Source organism: Chiloscyllium plagiosum, unplaced genomic scaffold (assembly GCF_037043375.1).
Source record: "Chiloscyllium plagiosum isolate Xiang-an unplaced genomic scaffold, Cpla_swu_hap1 HiC_scaffold_17, whole genome shotgun sequence".
Taxonomy (NCBI): Eukaryota; Metazoa; Chordata; class Chondrichthyes; order Orectolobiformes; family Hemiscylliidae; genus Chiloscyllium; species Chiloscyllium plagiosum.
In genome coordinates, this window is record NW_028270155.1 from 78,983,612 (window position 1) to 79,000,168 (window position 16,557).

General features: G+C 43.5%; 1 pseudogene; it reads right to left on the reverse strand.

Annotated features, from left to right (window-relative positions):
* Nucleotides 1-1,287: 1,287 nt before the first annotated feature.
* LOC148147433 (uncharacterized) lies at nucleotides 1,288-9,028 on the reverse strand (annotated as a pseudogene).
* Nucleotides 9,029-16,557: the final 7,529 nt, after the last annotated feature.

The window sequence follows — 16,557 nt, forward strand, 5'->3', positions numbered from 1 at the left end:
ACGATCTTCAGGAGTGTATCCGTCTCACAGCAAAGGTGCTCAGGTAACGTTCCACCTCCCTGGTCCCAGTAATTATAAATTGCCCACCAGGCCATAAACTCTCGTCCAAACTGTTTTCAGTTTTAAACACTTATTGCAACCATAATTGTCCTGGATCACACTGGTGCCCAAGAGATACCATATTCCACAATCACAGTGTGCCTTATGCATTACAAACTTCATTGCATCCTAATTAAGTAATTTATTAACCAATAACTCTTACCAGTACTATTAAGATTACAACTTAGACCTTGTACACCAATAGACCTTACAGTTTTTGAAAATTTGTGGTCATTACGCATAGAATTTATTTTAGACAACATTTATCCATATTTTATTCGAGATTTGAAGATAAATGAACAAAATATCCACCAAAAAACATTGTTTTCCTTTCCAAAGATGTCAGACTTTGGTTTCTCTCAGAACATGTCTCCTCTGCTACTGGTGACACTGGACGAGACAAGACTATACTGGATAAGAGTGGACAGCTCTTTGAAATGATGCTGACCATCTTTGGTTTTTCATTCACTTAAGTTTCGAGCTAACATTGACTTACTATATGGAAGGGTGATGAGGCAGAAACCTTCCTAACATTAAGAAGTATTTAAATGTGCACTTGCAATGTTAAGGCATACAGGTCGATGGAGAAAGGGGTACTTCAGATGCTGGAGATTAGAGTCAATATTAGATTGGTGCTGGTAAAGCACAGTGGGTCAGGCAGCATCCGAGGGGCAGCAAAATCGAGATTTCGGGCAAAAGCTCTTCATCAGGAAAGGGCTAATCAACATTTTCCAGCACCACTTTACACAAGGCTATGAGGCAAGTTCTGGAAAATGGGATTAGAATAGAAGGTTATTTCTGTCAGGCACAGATGCAATGGACTGATTGGTCTTTCTCTGTGGTGTAAATGTCTATGACTCTATGGGTTCTCTTTTTGCTCACCCTTCTATCTGAAGGTGATGACTTGTGGGTCCCCCATCCATTTGCTACTCTATCAAATGCAGCTTGCTTTTAGAATTTGCTTATGCACACTCTTCGGAGAATGGTTGTTTTTCAGGTCCTGATCTCACTGGCTCCTCGAAGTGATGCTGACTGCCTCTTGATCTTCCTCTCACTTGCTGCCTAACTCAATTGTCCTTTCCCTGCTTACAATAACTTTTAATATTTTTCCCTTAAGAGCAAAATAAATTCTGATAAAAGCAAACATAAAGTTCAAAGATTGATAGCTCTGAGAATCAAACGGAAGGGTTATGCCAGCATTGTTTTTAACTGCTCTCGGAATTGACTCTGGGTCACTGTGTAGATGCAAGTATTTGTGCAGGTACTGAGGAGCTGGAGCAGGTATCGAATGGTAGCCATAATACGTGAAGGTGGAGATAAATTGTACATGAATGCAATTCGTTGAAGGATAAAACATGAAACATATGTCATCGATAACAGGATGAAACTACCTGAGATAGCGAAGAGTAAAATGACAAACTTTCTGCGCCTTTCCATTTCTGGATTACTCGGACCTTCCCTCTAAGTATCCACCCGGAGTCTCCTGCGGGCTTTACTTGCCATGAGGATATTTCTGACTGTCAGAATGATAACGAGAACGATCCAAAGGAGTGGTACTAAAGGAGTTAGAAAACAATTGAGAAGTTCTTATGTTGCCCTGGAAATTGAAGTATAATATTCTGGTTTTGTGATGCAAAAACACTCCAGGTTATTGAAGGTGTTTTTAGCTCTATATTTCACAAACCAGGGAATACTTTCCAAAGAGCCCAACACACTTAGTGTTTCAATAACCACGAGTGCTATTTTCTCAGTGCAGTATTTTGTTCTTAGCTTCTTACAACAAATAGCCACAAATCGATCAAAGGTGAAAGCAACTGTGAGCCAAACTGAACAAACTGTGGTGCGAATAATAAGCACTGTAACCAAACTACATAGAGGAGTAATATCCAGGAAAGAAACTGGACAGTACATGATAAGCCATTTCAACATTACCTCGGAGATGACAACCAGAAGATCTCTCATTGCCATAGCCACCAGGTAATGTTTGACACCTTTGGAGAGTCCGCAGCTTCTGCAAAGTAGGATTGCGAACGCCAACAAGTTAATTGTTTAATAAATATTAATATTCATGTCCAGATAGAAAGTGGCAATTTCATAGCTATCTTTCTGCAATTGTGACAACATGGCACCTATCACATTTTGTCCTGGATTTTCTGCTTGTCAGGTAATTGTTGCTGAAGTGTCGATGGGACTTTCAGTTTATGACATTGTAGAGTCCCCAGGATGCTGATTTTGAGATTGAAGATTCCACTGAAATTTACCACAAGCTTGGAACACTCTAAAAATATTACTTTAGCTTGGAGAATTGATGGGGTACTATTGCAGTTAAGTAAATGGTAACTCTGGAAATATTAGACCATTAAATATCTAATCCCACTCCTGAGCAAAATAATCATTTGAATGCACAAATTACCACACACATCCACAACTGTTCCATAATCACCCCTCCCCCCACTACATATACACACAATCACACACGCACCCCTCAAGAGACTGAGAACCTGAGCCTACATCTACTCTCTTATCTCTGGGATCCAGGACGCCTACCATTTCGAGACACAGATTTAACAACCCAGGATCTGACTCCCACACACCCCTCCACTTTGAACCTGTTCTTATCTGCCATCCTACTGATCATTTACCTACCTGAAAATGTACCTCCTACTCACCTGATACCCACGGTAGCTGATCGCCAAATCTAACCATTAGGTTCTTTACCAATCTGACACCCTACTGAACGGGTTACCAACCATCCCGACAACCTAACCTCGTACTGACGTCACATTTCTGACTTTTCATAGGAACTTTCACAAGATGATCGATCTTAAAATTACAGAATACAGTAACTGACTGATGTGAGAAATTTGTCATGGTTTGCCCTCTCCCGAACTGTTCTGCTGGAACTGTCAGAATGGAAGTACATCTGATAGCGTCCTGATCAGGACCTCCTGTCAGAAATGGAGATGATTCATTCAGTAAAATTTTTGGAATAGAGCGGCAATCAGCATGTGATTGCACTTGGAATAAAGTGGCGATCATCCCAGAAGGCTGCTCCATCAGACAGAGAGACAGAGAGGTGTCTTGTGATGGTTCATCCTGAGGATCACCAGGCCGCCAGCAAGGGTGAGATTTAGAAATTCCCAGCTAAGTCTGGGAAATGAACCAATGCTATTGGCATTACGCTGTATGGCTAACCAGCCAACTGAGCTAAATTACTCACAGTCTGGAAGGTAAATACATTCCTAAAAAGGAACATAAGTGTCTTGTTCTTCAATTTGAATCTGTGCCAGCTTTGTAGTCCATCTTGGTTTGGGTGGAAGCTGTGTGCAGTATATACACTGTCATTTTATGTTATAACTTCATATAAATTGTAAAACATTTCTTGTAACAATGATTTTTAACTTACTCCCATTCAAAGCTGTCAATCACCAGTTGTTTTTTCTAGTTTTCCTTCAGCATATCAGACTACGCTCCAACAGAATAACGGCGAGAACTATGTACTGAGTTTGATGGCTCTTGCCCCTTTGAGGTAGACCCCCAGGTAGAACTTAATGAACTTTAAGTAAACCAGCATATCCGGCAGCAGTTCTTTATCAGTGTTTATCACTCATAGCCGTTAACTAGTCAGAGAGTCATAGAGTCATACAGCATGGAAACAGACCATTCAGTCCGACAAATTCATGCCACCATGTTCCCAAACTAAACTAGTTCCATCTGCCCTTAGCCCATATACATCCAAACTTTTATTCATGTACCTATGCAAATGTATTTTTAAAAATGCCACTGTATTCCCATCCACGACTTTTTCTGAAAGTTCATTCCATCGACAAACCACTCTGTATAAAAAAAGTCCCTCATATCTTTTTAAAAGAGTTTTGTCTTCTCACATTAAAAAATTCCCCCAGTCTTGAAATCCCACACCCGGGGGAAAAGATACCTGCCATTTATCTGATATATAGTAGACAGGCAGGATACTGGAAGAACACAGTATTCCAGACAGCGTCAGGAGATGCAGAAGTCGATGTTTTAGGTGTGACCCTCCCTTAGGACTTGCAGTATGTGTGGAGAGAGCTACTGTTCCTCCAATAGGAGCTGTGATATATTTTGTCAATGGACGAGAGCAAGGATGGTCATATCAGAAATGGAGTGGTTGGCGGAATTGAAATGGGCAGTGACAGGGAGGTCTGGTTGGCCCCTGCAGACCCAGCTGCAATGCTTGGTGAACCGTTCCCTAAGTTTACATTTGGTCTCCCTGATGGAGTAAAGATCACATCGGGAGCACCTGATGCAATAAACTAGATTGGAAGAGAGGCAGATGAACCTCCGTCTCACCTGAACGGTCTGTTTGGAGCCCTGGATGGAGGTGAGGGAGTGGTGTTGTTCTGACAGGTTTTGCAACTTTTTTGGGTGCAGAGAAGTTACCTGGAGGTTCAGTGGCGGGGGTCACGTAGACCGCGGACAGTCGGAGGGAACGGTACTTGCAGAACACCGAGAGTGGTGGGGAGGCGAAGATGTCCTTGGTGGTGCTGTCTATTTGTATTTTGCCGAAGTGTTTGAGGATGATGCGTTGGATGCAGAAACTGGTGGGGTAGTAGGTGAGGACAAGGGGGACTCTGTCTTTATTGCACTGGGGTGAGGAGGGGTTTACAGCGATGGAACGGAGAATGGAAGTGGTGCATTGGAAGACTGTCTGGATGACGGAGGGAGGAAAAGCATGTACAAAATAGGTGGACATCTGAGATGCTCGTGGGTGGAGTGTCACATCATCCGTGCAGATGCAACAGAGGCAGAGGCAGGTGGGGACCAATCAGGTGCTCATGGCCACCCCTTGATTTGGAGGAAATGGGAGGAGTTAAAGAGAATGTTATTGAGGTTGATGACCAGTTCAGCAGGGCAGAGAGGAGTATTGTTAGAGGGGATTAGATGGGTTTATTGAAGAGGAAGAGGTGGAGGTCCTGAAGGCTGCCATTGTGAGTTATGGAACTGTATAAGGACTGCATGTCCATAGTAAGAGAAAGCGAAGTGAGCCAGGGAACTGGAAGCTGCTGCTGAGATAGAGGGGCGTGATTGGTGTCCCGGATGTAGAAGGGTAGACCCTGAACTAAGGGGGCGAAGATTGATTTGAGGTAGGAAGAAATGGGTTTGATGGGCCAGGAGCATGCCGAGACAATAGGTCGGCCAGGGGAGTTGGGATTGTGGATCTAGTGGAGCAGGTACAACCGTGCATTAAAGCCCTGAGGTATATGAGATTGGAGGCAGTGGAGGGGAGATCACCATAGGCAATGAGGGCATTGATGGTGTATCGTATTTGGGGCTGATGAGTCTTTAGGCAAGGGAGAAGTAGGATGTGGTTTGGAAAGTTGGCATTCGGCCTTTGCAAATATAGAACACTGCAACAGATGACCAGCTGGGCTCCAGCTACATCTGGCTCTTTGTCGGCTATATCGAACATTCCCTCTTCAGTACCTACACAGGCACTGTATCCCTACTCTTCCGCCATTACATTGATGACTGCATCGGTGCAGTGCCTTGCACCAAGGTTGAACTGGAGCAGTTCGACTTCACCCACAACTTCCACACCGCCCACAAATTCATTTGACCCATCTCGAGCAAATCCCTCCCCTTTCTTGTCCTCACCATTTCCATCTCCAGCGACAGTCTCCAGACGATGTCCACTACAAACCAACAGACTCCCATAACTGCCTGAACTATACCTCCTCCCACGCTGTATCCTGCAAAAACACCATTCCATTCTCCAAATTCCTCAGTCTCAGCCGCATCTGCTCTGATGAGGAGACATTCTAAACGTGACCAGGCTCGATGTTCACCTATTTTGAACTTTTCGTCTGTCTGTCATCCAGACAGCCCTACACCGCACCACCTCCATTACCAATTCCACTTCCTGATGAAGGGCTTCTGCCCGAAATCTCAATTTTCCTGCTCCTTGGATGCTACCTGACCTGCTGTGATTTTCCAGCAAGACTCTAATCTTGCTGCAAACTCCCTCCAACACAATAAAGACAGAGTCTCCCTTGTCCTCATCTATCAACCCACCAGTCTCCACATCCAACACATTATCCTCAAACATTTTTGCAAACTCCAATTAGACACCATCACCAAGAATATCTTTCCCCCAACTCACCCCTCTCTGCCTTCTGCAAGGACCGTTCCCACCAATAGTCCTCGGTCCATGTGCCCCCTGCCACCAAAATCCCGGGAACTTCCCTGCACCCTGAAAAAATCTGAAACCTGCTGGAATACCATCACCCCCTCGAATCCATCCAGGGCCCCAAACAGACATTTCAGGTGTGACAGAGGTTCACCTGCCTCTCTTCCAACGCAGTTTATTGTATGAGATGCTCCTGATGTGGTCTTTACTCCATCGGAGAGACCAAAAGTAAACTTAGGGAACGGTTCACTGAACATCACAGTCAGGCCCACAGTGGCCAACCAGAACTCCCAGTCACTGCCCACCTCAATTCCCCCAACTACACCCTGCCCAAAATGACCATACTTGGCCTCCTCCATTGACAAAACATACCACAACTCTTATTGGAGGAACAACACCTTATCTTCCATCTGGGCACCCTACAGCCTGGAGGACTCAACACTGAGTTCTCCAATTTAAAATAACCACCCTCCCTATCCCCCAACTTCCTTCCCAGCCCCTTTCCCTCCCTTCCACTGCTCCCTACCTCCAACCAGATTCATTCCTACCATTGAACAACCTCTACCTATGACACTTCACCACCCTGAACCCCGCCACCCCTTTCTCTGTAGCACCCCCCACTCTCAACCCCACTCCTGAAGTCTAGCATCTGCAGTTTTTTCGTCTCTGTCTATATTATCTGTACCCCTCCTCATTTATAAACTTCTCTCAGGTCATTCCTCAAGCTCCTCAAGCTGCAAAATGTCCAAACATACCCAGCCCCTCTTTATAACTCAAACACTCCATTCCTAGCAACATCCAGGTAAAACTTTTCTGAACCCTGTCCAGCTTCATTGTCTCCTACCTATAACAGGATGACCAGAGCCAGACACAGTACTCCCAAAGAGAGCTTCCCAGTGTTCTACCCAACTTTAAAACATATCGAAACTCCTTTATTCAAGGAACTGAGCAATGAAGGCAAGTATGTTAAATGCCTTTGTAAATAAACTGCTTTCGTGTTCCGCAAACTTCAAAGGATCTTGTACCTGAACCCCGGATCCCTCGATTCTACAACTAAACAAGGGCATACTTTTAATTGCATCAGTATTGTCCTTGTTTGTTTGAATAAAATGCAATGCTTTACATTTATCCAAATTAAACTGTCAGTGTAGATTTTGCACATTCCCCCGTGTCAACGTGGGCTTCCTCTGGGTGCTGCGGTTTCCGCCCACAGTCCAAACATGTGCAGGTCAGGTGAATTAGGCAGCACGGTGGCTCAATGGTCAGCACTGTTGCCTCACAACACGTTCAAATTCCGCCTCAGGCAACTGTCGATGTGGAGCTTGCACATTCTCCCCATGTCTGCGTGGGTTTCCTCTGGGTGCTCCGGTTTTCTCCCAGAGTCCAAAAATGTGCAGTTTAGGGGAATTGGCCAAGGGGAAGGGTTAAATATAGGGGAATGGGTCTGGGTTGGTATCGGGTCATTGTGGACTTGTTGGGCCGATGGGTCTGTTTCCACACGTGAGCAATCTAATCTAAATTGCTCATTGTGTTCGGTGCATTAGCCTGAGGGAAATGGGTCTGGGTGGGTTACTCTTTGGAGGGTCGGTGTGGACTGGTTGGGCTGGAGGGTCTGTTTCCACACTGTGGGGAATCTAACCTAACTCCATCTGCCACTTCTTAGCCCATGAACACAACTGATCTTAGATGACCTTCTTCATTCTCCACTATCCTATGAATTTTAGTGTTATTCACAAACTTACTAACCATGCCTTCTAAATTCTCATCTAAATCATTTACATAAATGACAAGCAAAAAAAGAAAAAAAATGGAGCCAACACTAAGCCCTGTGGAAAAGCGCCTCCAGGCCTCCAATCTGAACAGCAACACTCCACCACATGGCTCTGTCTCTTGGCTTTAAGCCAATTTTGTATCAAATTTGCAAAATCATCCTGAATCTCATATGATCTAATTATACAAATTAGTCCCCCATGGCGAATCTTGTCAAAGGCTTCACAAAAGTAAACCTTCTTCACTTATTCACTCTATTCTGCTATAATCAAGCTTCAAAAACCAAGTGCCTAAGTAATAGCCTTCTCAATTTGTTTCCCATCTTCAAAATATTTTAGATTTTTGATCATTTCTCATTTTCAGGGGTAATTCTAACATTCTTCAATTTGATTCCAATTAGCTTATGTCATAAATTCTACCGAAGGCAATTTGAATTCAGTTTATCCAGAAAGAGCAGTGGTCCCAACTCCAATCACAAAGTAGTTGTCTATATCCGTGTATTCAACTCTGTGCTAACACAACCACTGACACATTGTTCCCAAAGGTGTCAGCTCAACTGGTAAATAGTTTTGTAATATTCTTTTAAATTATTTGTAATTATTTAAATATAAGCTTTCACACAGGTAGTAAATGGATCAATTAGCTATCCAATAATTATATTTTGAGATCAGCACAATGTTAACTGTAGTTAAATCAAAACATTATAATTTTATAATCTAAAAATCTCAAGAACAATTTAACATAATAATGATTCAAGACAAATTTTGAGCTTAAGAAAAAAATATTTGGTGTGACAAAGTACTGTAACTCAGTTTTGAGCACAACTTGTTGCTTCTTTGAACACTATACTCAACGTGGAAACATTTGTCTAATTCCACAATGCTGAACAGCTATTAGTAATTTACTGGGCACTCCAATAACCCCAGGTACAGGGCAATAAACGAATTCAACATCAGCGAGTCTTGGAGGTCGATTGAACGGATAGTTCATTCTCAGAAGAAAGCGATTAGTCAAAGTTTATCTGGAACTGTGATCATCATTTATATATGGAAAATACGTTCTCCAGGCGTACAATTTGGCTGGATGATCATTAATATTAGTTACAGCTCTTTTAACAAACATATCTGATAGAGTTAAAAATCAGACAAAACCAGATTATAGTACATCAGGTTTATTTGGAAGCACTTTCTTCGGAGCACTCCTCCTTCATCAGGTAGCTGTGGTGGAAGTTCATAAGACACAAAACTTAGAGCAAAAGTTTACAGTGTCCTGCAACTGAAACAATATATTGAACAAACCTAGATTGCTGTTTAGTCTTCCATCATTTAGAATGGGTTGTATATTTCACTTCATTAATATTGAAATCCCAGAACTTCTTTTAAGTCACTTAGCGTCAAACATCACTGATACAGACCCATTGGTCCAACCCATCCATGCCGATCAGATATCCAAAACTCATCTCGTCCCATTTTCAAGCACTTGGCCCATATCCCTGTAAATCCTTCCTATTCGTATATCCATCCAGAAGCCTTTTAAATGCTATAATTGTGCCGGCCTCAAACACTTCCTCTGGCAGCTCTTTCCATACACGCACCATGTCTACGTGAAAATGTTGCCCGTTAGGTCCCTTTTATATCTTTCCCCTCTCACCCGAAAAATATGACCTCTGTTTCACCCACGTCAGGAAAAAGACGTTGTCTGTTTATCCTATGCATGCCCCTCATTATTTTATAAACCTCTATAAACTCAGCACTCATCATCTGACGCTCTAGGGAAAACAGCCCTAGCCTATCAACCTCTCCCTATAGCTCATTTACAAGATAACTTAAGGTGGCTTCAACCTGGGCCTTGGGTTCGTGTCACACTACAGGTGACCCCACGATACACAGACACACACACACACACACACACACACAGTTACATATTCACACATGCATGTGGACCCTCTCTCAAACTCACGTTCTCTCTCATGCACACATACACATACACCACACTCACACCCAGGCACACACCCTCTCACAGTTTTATGTTCTGTCACAAGGACTGCCAATGCTCAAAAAGCACCACTCTAATCTAGAATCTGGTTTCTAGCATCTGCAGTCCTTGTTTTTACCTGGTTGATTTTATCCCGACTGCGAATCGTCTTGCAAGGATGCCTGCCTTGAAAAAGTTTTCCTCCTTGCTCTACAAGAATCTCAGGGAGTCCCTTTCCCACTGCAACTCCCATTTCATTTCCTCTGCCCTGAAGCTCTTCAAACATGTCCTGAAACAGACTCGCAACCACAGCCACATTTGCTTCCTCAGTGTCTGCCTCAGTAAACACTTCCACCCCAGGGCATCAATATGGACTTCACCAGTTTCCTCATTTCCCCTTCCCCCACCTCACCCCAGTTCCAAACTTCCAGCTTACCACTGTCCCCATGACTTGTCCTCCCTGCCTATCTTCCTTTCTACCTATTCACCCCACTCTCCCCCCTGACCTATCACTTCATCTCCACCCCATTCACCTATCGTCCTCTAAGTTACTTTCTTCCGACCCCCACCCTCCTTTCATTTATCTCTCCACCCTGCAGGCACTCTGCCTCTATTGCTGATGAGGGCCTTTTTTCCCCAAAAACATTGATTTTCCAGATCCTCGGATGCTGCCTGAACTGCTGTTCTTTTCCAGCACCTCTCTAATCTAGAATCTATATTCTGTCACACTCACACACACATTCTACCAAGCACACACACATGCACTCATACCACACATGTAAGTCTATGGAGTGAATTTACATTTGCACAACTGTATTTGCAGACACATTCCATTTTGCCCAAAAAGCCAATCCATGCAACATTTTATAAATTCTGACTTATATGTGTGGTGGAGGTTTTCCAGCCAACATAGCCCTGGTGGAAGCTATAAATTATTGTCCTTTATCCAACAGTTGATATCACTGTGACACAAGTACTCCTTTCCCTTTTTGATGAGACCACAACATTGAGTAGAAGCAGAAGGCTCTTCTGAATGAACTAATTCTCTTATTGTCACCACTGGAGTAAATAGCATTCTCAAAATCAAAAACATGTTGTGCTATAGTTCATAGAGATGGACAGCATGGAAACAGACCCTTCGGTCTAACTTGTCCATGCTGACAAGATATCCTAAAATCATGTAGTCTCTTTGGCAGCACTTGGCCCATAGCCCCCTAAATGCTTTCTATTCTTGAACTCATCCAGATGTCTTTTAATTATAATAGCCTCTACTACTTCCTCTGCCAGCTCATTCCATGCACGTACCACAGTCTGTGTTAAAAATCTGCCACTTAGATCTTTTTTAACTTTTACCCATCTCACCCTAAGTCTATGCCGTTTAGTTCTGGCCTACACCACCCCAGGGAAATTATGTTGTCTATTTACCCTAACCACGACCCTCATGATTTTATAAACTTCTATAAGTTCACCCCTCAGTCTTTGATGGTCCAGGGAAAACCCAGCCTGTTTAGCCTCTCCCTATAGCTCAAACCCTGGCAATATCCTTGAAAATCTTTTCCGAACCCTTTTAAGTTTCACAACATCCTTCGTAGAGTAGAGAGACTAGAATTGCACACAATATTCTGAAAGTTGCCTCGCCAATGCCCTGTACAGCCACAAAATGACCTCCCACTCCTACAGTTACTGCTCTGAACAGTAAAGGAAAGCAGAAAAATGTACCTTCTTCACTATGATATCAACCTGCAACTCCACTTTCAAGTTATCTTTGTTAGCAACACTCTCCAGGATCTTACCATTAAGTATATAAGTCCAGCCACGATTTGCCTTTCCACCACCTCACATCAATCTGAATTAATCTCCATTTGCCACTCCTCAGGCCATTGGCCCGTCTGATCAAGATCACATGATGCTCTGAGGTAACCTTCTTCGCTGTACACTACATCTCCAATTTTAGTGTCATCTACAAACTTACTAACTATAACTCTGATGTTCACATCCAAATCATTTATATAGATCACAAAACGTAGTGAACGCAGCACCGACCTTTGTGGCGTTTCACTGCCCACGTGCCTCCAGCCTGAAAAGCAAACCTCCTTCACCACCTTCTACTTTCGAGCCAATTCTGTAGCTAAATGGCTAGTTCTCCTTATATACCATGTGATCTAATCTTGCTGACCAGTCTACCATTAGGAACCTTGTAGAACATCTTACTCATGTCCATATAGATCACGTCCACCGCTCTGCCCTCATCAATCCTCCTTGTTACTTCTTCAAAAAACTCAAGTCGGTGAGACATAATTTCCCACACACAAAGCTATCTTGACTATCCCTACTCAATCCATGCCTTTCCAAATACATGTACATCCTGTCCCTCAGGATTCCCTGCAACAACGTGCCCACCACCGATGTAAGTCTCGCAGCTCTATGGTTCCTTGGCTTATTCTTATCAGCTTTCTTAAATAGTGGCACCACATTAGCCAACTTCGAGTCGGCAGACATCTTACCTGTGACCACCGATGATACAAATATCTCATCAAGGGGCCCAGAAATCACTTCCCTAGCTTCCCACAGAGTTCTAGGTCACACCTGATCAGGTCCTGGAGATTTATCCACTTTAATGCATTTTACATCATCTAGCACTTCCTCGTATCTACTAGGGACATTTCTCAAGATGTCACCATCTATTTCCCCATAATCTGTATTTTCCATGTCCATCTCCACTGTAAACACTGATACAAAGTATTGATTTAGTACCTCCCCATCACCTGTGGTTCCAACCATAGGTTGGCTTGCTGATCTTTGAGAGGTCCTATTCTCTCCCTAGTTACCCTATTGTCCTTCATGTGTTTGTAGAATTCCTTTATATTCTCCTTCAGCACAATTTCCAAAGCTATCTCATTTCCTTATTTGCCCTCCTGATTTCCCTCTTAATTATCCTCCAAATGTCTTTATCCACTTCTAAGGATTCCCTCGATCTTTGCTCTCTATACCTGACATATGCTTCCTTATTTTTCTCGACCAAAACCTCAATTTCTCTCGTTATCCATCATTCCCTATACCTACCAGCCTTGCCTTTCATTCTAACAGGAATATACTGTCTCTGGGCTCTCATTATCTGATTTCTGTAGGCTTCTTGATTTCCATCCGTCCCTTTACCTGCATTTCTCTGCAACCAGTCAACTTTTGAAAGTTCTTGCTTCCTAACATGAAATTTGGCCATGCTCCAAATTAGAACTTTATCTTTTAGATACTGTTAATCCTTTTCAAACACTATTTTTAAATTAATAGAATTATGCTCACTGGCCCCAAACTGCCCCCTACTTTATTTTTCAAGAGTAGTTCAAGTTTCGCACCTTCTCTGGCAAGTACATCCACATACTGAATAAGAACATTTTCTTGTACACACTTAATAAATTCCTCTCCAACAAATCCCTGAACATGTTGGCAGTCCCAGTCTATATCTGGAAAGTTAAAATCCCCGAACATTATCACCCTATTATTCTTACAGGTAACTGAGATCTCCTGATAATTATTTTCCCAATTTCCTCCTGGCTATTTGGGGGACCTCTGTCCAATCCAAATGAGGTAATCATCCCCTTCTTCTTTCTCAGATCTACCCAAATAATATCCCTGTGCATATTCATGTCTAAGTACAACCGTAATGTTATCCCTTATCAAAAACACCACTCTCCCTCCTCTCTTGACCCACTTCTATCCCAGAAGAGATTCCAATGATCTAAAAATGTGAACCCTTCTACCCTGCACCAGTCTCTCAGTCACATATTCATCTGCTGTATCCTCCTAATACACCCCCTCACTAGCTCAAAGCATCAGGTGTAATCCAGGTATTATTACCCTTGAGAACCTCATTTTCAAATTCCTGCCTAACTTCCTGAGTTCTCCCTTTCGACTCTCATCCTTCTCCTATCCTATGTCATTAGTTCCAATGTGTACAATGGCCTCCTACTGGTCCCAATCCCCATTGAGAACATTCTTCACCGCCTCCGAGGTATACTTGATCCTGGCACCAGGGAGACAACACATCATTCTGATTTCTTGTTGTTGGCCACAGAAATTTCTGTCTGTGCCTTTGACTAGAAAGATCCCCAATAACTATCGATTGCTTGGAAACTGATGTACCCGTCAGTACATTAGAACCAGTCTAAGTACCAGAAACTCGTTGCTGGAAAGACCAGCACAAATTTCTTTCAAGAGCAATCAATACCTCTTCTGCTGATTATCTGGTCATTATCTGCTTCAATTAGATCTTTCAGATTAAATGTAGTTTGTTCCAGACTCTTGCTGGAAATGTTTTTGGAGACAATATTTATTTGAATTGCTGTCTAATTCACCTTGAAATTTATTTGCAGAAAACTTTATTGAATTTAGTGAATGTGAATAAAAGAATGCCCCTACCATGGATTACACATATATTTGCCACGATTTTGGAAGCCTATACATATTGCGCATTAATGCTTTTGATCTGTTAAATAAATGGAAGAAATGTTGTAAGTTAGTGTCTTCAGAATCCTTAAGGGGGAGGGTGTGCAGCCAGAAGTCGTGGTGCACATTGGCACCAACGACATAGGTAGGAAGAGGGATGGGGAGGTCATTCAAGAGCTCAAGGAGTTAGGCTGGAAGCTAAAAGCTAGGACAGACAGAGTCGTCATCTCTGGGTTGTTGCCGGTGCCACGTGACAGTGAGGCAAAGAATAGGGAGAGAGTGCAGTTGAACACGTGGCTGCAAGGCTGGTGTAGGAGGGAGGGCTTCAGATATTTGGACAATTGGACTGCATTCTGGGGAAGGTGGGACCTGTACAAACAGGACGGGTTGCACCTGAACCAGAAGGGCACCAATATCCTGGGGGGTAGGTTTGCTAGCACTCTTCGGGGGGGTTTAAACTAATTTGGCAGGGGGATGGGATCCGGACTTGTAGTCCAGCAAGTAGGTTAGCTGTTTGTCAGGATGCCCAAGACTGTAGGGGGGCTGTGGAGAAGGTAGCACTGACAGGGACTACTAGCGGACACAGAGATGGGCTCAAGTGCGTATACATCAACGCAAGGAGTATCAGAAATAAGGTGGGTGAACTTAAGGCGTGGATCGGTACCTGGGACTACGATGTTGTGGCCATCACGGAAACGTGGATAGATGTGGGACAGGAATGGCTGTTGGAGGTTCCTGGTTACAGGTGTTTCAGTAAGATTAGGGAGGGTGGTAAAAAAGGAGGGGGGGTGGCATTGCTAATTAGAAATGGTATAACGGCTGCAGAAAGGAAGTTTGAGGGGGATCTGCCTCTGGAGGTAGTATGGGCTGAAGTCAGAAATAGGAAAGGTGCAGTCACCTTGTTGGGTGTTTACTATAGGCCCCCCAATAGCAGCAGAGATGTGGAGAAACAGATTGGGAAACAGATTGTGGAAAGGTGCAGAAGCCACAGGGTCGTAGTCATGGGCGACTTCAACTTCCCAAATATTGATTGGAAGCTCTTTAGATCAAGTAGATTGGATGGGGCGGTGTTTGTGCAGTGTGTCCAGGAAGCTTTTCTAACTCAGTATGTAGATTGTCCAACCAGAGGGGAGGCCATATTGGATTTGGTACTCGGTAATGAACCGGGACAAGTGGTGGGCTTGTTAGTGGGTGAACATTTTGGTGATGGTGACCACAATTCTGTGACTTTCACCTTGGTTATGGAGAGAGATAGGTGTGCACAACAAGGTAGATTTTATAATTGGGGGAAGGGAAATTACGATGCTGTAAGGCAGGATTTGAGGAGCATACGTTGGGAGCATAGGCTGTCAGGGAAGGATGTGGTGGAAATGTGGAACTTTTTCAAAGAGCAGATACGACGTGTCCATGATATGTATGTACCTATCAGGCAGGAAAGAAATGGTCGTGTGAAGGAGCCTTGGTTGACGAGAGAGGTTGAATGTCTGGTAAAGAGGAAGAAGGAGGCTTACATAAGGTTGAGGAAACAGGATTCAGACAGAGCAGTGGAGGGATACAGGATAGCCAGAAGGGACCTGAAGAAAGGGATTAGGAGAGCTAAGAGAGGGCATGAAAAATCGTTGGCGGATAGGATCAAGGATAACCCCAAGGCATTTTATGCGTATGTGAGAAACCAGAGAATGACGAGAACGAGGGTAGGTCCGATCAAGGACAGTAGTGGGAGACTGTGTATTGAGTCGGAAGAGATAGGAGAGGTCTTGAACAAGTACTTCTCTTCAGTATTTACGAACGAGAGGGACCGTATTGTAGAAGAGGAGAGTGTGAAATGGACTGGTAAGCTAGAAGAGATACCTGTTAGAAAGGAAGATGTGTTGGACATTTTGAACAACTTGAGGATAGACAAGTCCCCCGGGCCTGACGGGATATATCCTAGGATTATGTGGGAAGCTAGAGAGGAAATTGCAGTACCGTTGGCAATGATCTTCTCGTCTTCACTGGCAAAGGGGGTGGTACCAGGGGACTGGAGAGTAGCGAATGTTGTGCCCCTGTTCAAAAAAGGGAATAGGGATAACCCTGGGAATTACAGGCCTGTTAGTCTTACT